Consider the following 4,899-nt stretch of genomic DNA (forward strand, 5'->3'; position numbering starts at 1 on the left):
CAATTGCTCTTTTTAATCAAGTGTCACTATCATCATTGGTGGCAGTAAGTTACGGTGAAAAAAGCTCTGGGGTCAGATAGACAAATGTTCAAATTCAACACCCCTGCTGGCTGATTCTGACTTTCAGTGTATCTAATTAGCATTTTTTTGAATCACAATTTTTCCGTCTTTGAACAACATGTAGCAGGTCTGACAAAGGATTAGAGTGAGAATTAAATAAAATCATTTATGTGAAGACATAATGTGCTCAAAAATATGCTTCCTTTCTGTTAGTCTTACTCTGGTTGTCATTTTCTTCTTATTTAAATAAAAATTTTTTAGGAAGTATAATTTCTGGTGGTATAAAATCAGTAATAACTAATTCTCCCTCATCAAACTACTCATAATAACAAAGCAATATGAAATTTAAGTTTTGGACTACCCAGATAGTGTTTTGTGCTCTTCCATATGCCCAGGTGAAATACTGTGGATCCAAGATTAGGTAAAGCCCTGAGGGAAAGAGGAGGAAATACTTAGGGAAAAGACAGTGCATTATCATTGAGGACCTCTAACACACAGGTGGGGAAACCTGTATTACTGAAGGAGCAAAACCATCTGATGGAGTTTGGATGTGTCGTCCCCTCCAAAACTCGTGTGGAAATCTGATCCCCAATGTGGCAGTGTTGGAAACTGATTGAGTCATGGGGGCGGATCCCTCATGAATGGATTGACGCTCTCCCTGGGGGAGTGCGTGAGTTCTCCCTCTATTAGTTCCCGGGAGAGCTAATTGTTTAAAAGACCCTGGCACCTTCTCTCTCTCTCTTGCTTCCTGTACCCGCCGGCTGCCTGCCACTTTCCACCATGAGTAGAAGCAGCCTGAGGCCTGTGCCAGATGCAGCTGTCCCAGAATCGTAAGCCAAATAAACCTCTTTCCTTTATAAATTACCCAGTCTCAGGTAGTTCTGCTATAGCAACACAAATGGACTAAAACACCATCCTTTATAGGAGAGTGTTATTTTCCAATGTAGTCAAACTTAGACATTTCTCTTTCACCTCTTCTCCTACTAATATGTGATATCCCCTGCAGTTTGTTAAACTTGTTTTCCAGAAGTGAACTGTGTCAAAGGTTAGACGAGCATCGGGAGATGAGGTTTAAATCCAAGAATGTGAAATAACAGTTGTAATTAAGAGGACCTGGAGAACTGTAAGAGGACTCTCCCTGGAAGATATAGTTTTCCAATTTTTTTTTCCTAGCAAAAAATTCCTTTGTGCAGACCATTTCTGATTATCCCATAGTAAATAAACTCCTCATGTAGGCATTTAAAGGCTGAAGGCCACGTGGGCTGGGAAGAGAGCGCTCTCGGGCTTCCCCGTCAGCCTCTCCTCAATTGTCAGCTTGTCATGTGAAGGGGCATATGCGCAGGCTCCTTAGACTTGATTTCTGGAGCTTAGGTTGGAGTCAGCCACAGAGGTAAGGGTTACTGTTGACGGGTGGTAGCCATGACTGAAATAATAGAAATATTGGAAATAACTGGTGCTCAGAAATTGCTACATCAGGTAAATGATTTTTGGAACAGGAGTTATATGTCATTCAAAGTTCTGCAGCTTGAGAGGAATTGTGTTTGCACATAGTATTGAACACATACAACTGCAAGACAAAGGGACAGTAAATTAAAGATATTCTTAGCCTGTCTCGATACTCGATTATAGCTTATACTTCTTTCTCTAACAAAATAGATACCTAGCTAAGATTAATATGTAGCTCACCACTTTGGTTAAAATGAACTGAATTGCTTCTGTTTAGCCATAAAATCAGTAGAAGTGGGATCAAATATTCCCCTGGAATCTGCTGCTGTGTGAATAAACTGAATTATGTTCACAATTTATTCCCTGATGAGTATGGAAGTGCGTGCCTTGCAGAAGCTGTGTGGGAAGGTTTCTATAAATAATAAACCTATTATTTATTCATTCACGAGAACTTATGACTGAAAAGGGAAAGAAGCTCAGTTTTAAAAAACTGGAAGGAAGATAAGCACGACTATGCCAATGTATAATCCATGTTTTCTAGAGCAAATCTTTCTATGCTGGAGTTGTATGTCATGACATTGGAGATCCAAGCACTAAAATGTATGCAATACATGGAAGGAATAGAATGTCTTCAGAAATATTTCCAAATAAATGGTAGAAATTCGGCCTTCTGGCAGGAGCCTATCCAAGTGATTAAGTGACTATTTGTCAAATACTTCAGTGTTTAAATAAATCAAATGTTTCAAACCAAATGTTCACAAATTGAAATGGATTGTAAGTGGGAATACTGTTGGGCAATGGATGCGTGGTTAATGAAGAATACACCGTCATCCAATAACCTCTCAAAAGTATCTAAATTTATTATTTTGTTATATTTTGTAAATAAAAGTGTAAATAATGTCCATGTTTAAAGAATTTTCATTATACAAACACCCTTGTTTGACCACCTTCCTTAAGAAAACACCAGTACGTTTGAAGCTCCCTATGTGCCCTTTCCCAAGCTCACTCTGCCCCCTGCAGTTCTCCAGAGGGAAGCTCTATTCTAAATTCGTGTTAATCATTTTCTTGCTTTATTTGTAAAATAGTTTTCCATGCCCAAATAATGTATTGTTGAATTTTGCATGTTTTTCAATTTTATATGGGTATACTGTATGTATTCTTTTGTGATTTGCTCTAATTCCTAAGCCTGTTGTAAGGATTCTATACATGCAGTTTTATATAATATTATATAATATTTTATTCTTTTTCACTGCTGCATATTGTATCTCACTATATAAGAATATATCAGTAACTAATGAATTCTCCTCCTGGCAGATATTTAGACTATTTCCATGTTTTTTCCTATCGTAAACAATGTTGTTTCTTTCATTTTTGCTCAAGTCTCCTGGTGCATATGTGCACAAACTCTTTAGAAGTGAAATTTCTACTCACTTTCTATGTCATAGGATATTCCTTTGCTAGGAAATACTAAATTATTTTTAAAATTCTCTTTGTAATAATTTTAACTTTCAACAGCTGTATTTCAAATGTTCCCTTGCTCCACATCTTAACCAACACTTGGTCATTGTCAGACTTTTAATTTTGTCACTTTGAGATTATGAAATAGTTTAAATTTATAATTATGTGACTAACAATGAGATTGCCATTTTTACTTCTCTTTTCCTTGAAATTCTGAAATTTCACAATGATATTAAATGCGTATTTCTTCTTTTATTCTGCTTAGGATTTTCTGGTCTCCTTAAATATGTGGGCTAACTTCTATTTCAGAAAACTTCTCTGACATCATTTCTTCAGATATTTTGTCTTCCCTAGTCTCTATCTCCTCTCCTTTGAGATGTATAATAGTAGCATTATTCTGTCTTCAATGTCTCTTAAATTCTACTTTATGTTTTTCATCACAGGAAAAAAAATTATGATTATCTCCATAAACGCCTCCTTCAGCATTTGAGGCCCTTGACAAAATTCAATATCCATTTCCAATAAAGAGCACCTAGTAAAATATGAACTGGTCATTTCTAAAGTCAGCATCTAACTTAATGGGGAAACATTAGGAAATTCCCACCAAGGTCCAGAATGAGACAAGATGTTCACTGTCTGCATCGTGATTTAACACTGTGTTAGAAGTAAAGGCCAATGCAGTTTCGGGGAAAACAAACAAACAAAACCCTACAGGCATAACAATTAGAAAAGAAGATAAGATGATACAGGACTACCTCTATTGGCAGATTATGTGATAATATATCTGGAAAATCAAAGTGACTCAGTGATAAAACTAAACAATGAAAACTTTAGTAAGAGAGTAAAATAGAAAGTTAACATACAAGATCAGCGTGTATACACACAGTAACCCATGAGAAGATATAGTGGAAGAGAAAACTTCATTTACAATAACAGCAAATAAGATAAAATTCCTAGGAAGAAACATAAAAATGTGTGAAAAACCAAAATGAGAAGTAGACCCAAACAAATGGAAAGAAATCCCTTGTTTATGGATGTCAGTCCTCAAGTTAACATAAAAATTTAGCACAGTCCCAACACAAATAGCGTAATTTGTTTTTCCTTGAGCAAAGCAAGTTGATTCTAAAGTTCATATTGCAAAAAACACGCTAGAGTACGTATAAATACCCTGAAAGGGAAAGAGCCATGAAAAGAAAATGTGTAAGCACATCACAAAGCTCTGTATTTAAAACACTGTGCAGAAAGACAGATGCTGCATGAGCTCATTTACATGTGAAATCTAAAAAAGTTGAACTCATAGAAACAGAGCAGTAGGGTGGTTGTCAGAGGTTGGGGGGGAACGGGTAGATGTTGGTCAAAAGATATAAACTTGCAATTATAAGATGAATAAATCCTGGAGACCTAATGAACAACATAGTGACTATAGTTGCTAATAATGCATACTTGAAATTTGCTAAGAGAGTAGATCTTAACTATTTTCACCAGAAAGAAAAAAAAGTATCTATGTGAAGTGATGGATAGTTAATTAGCTTGATTGTGGTAATCACTTCACAATATATATACATATCAAAACATCGTATTGAACAACTAGTTGTAAAAATATATACAATTTTTGTTTGTCAATTATACCTCAATAAAACTGAAAAAATAAGACCTTGTGGTATTGGCATGAAAACAGACACAGGAACCAATGGAATAAGCAAACATTCAGAAATGAATGCCAGTACATGAAAGTATAAAAGTGCCATCTCAAAATGAAGTTTTAAATAAAGGAAATTGAAACAATTAGCCATTGTGAAAAATGGTAAAATTGGATTCATGTGTCAAACACTAGAATAAACTCCAAATGGATAAGAAAACTAAATGTAAAAAATAAAACCATACAAGTACAAGAAAAAGAAAACCTAGAAAACTTTTATATAATTTAAGTCTGAG

The sequence above is a fragment of the Cynocephalus volans genome, chromosome 12, assembly GCF_027409185.1.
Source record: "Cynocephalus volans isolate mCynVol1 chromosome 12, mCynVol1.pri, whole genome shotgun sequence".
Taxonomy (NCBI): domain Eukaryota; kingdom Metazoa; phylum Chordata; class Mammalia; order Dermoptera; family Cynocephalidae; genus Cynocephalus; species Cynocephalus volans.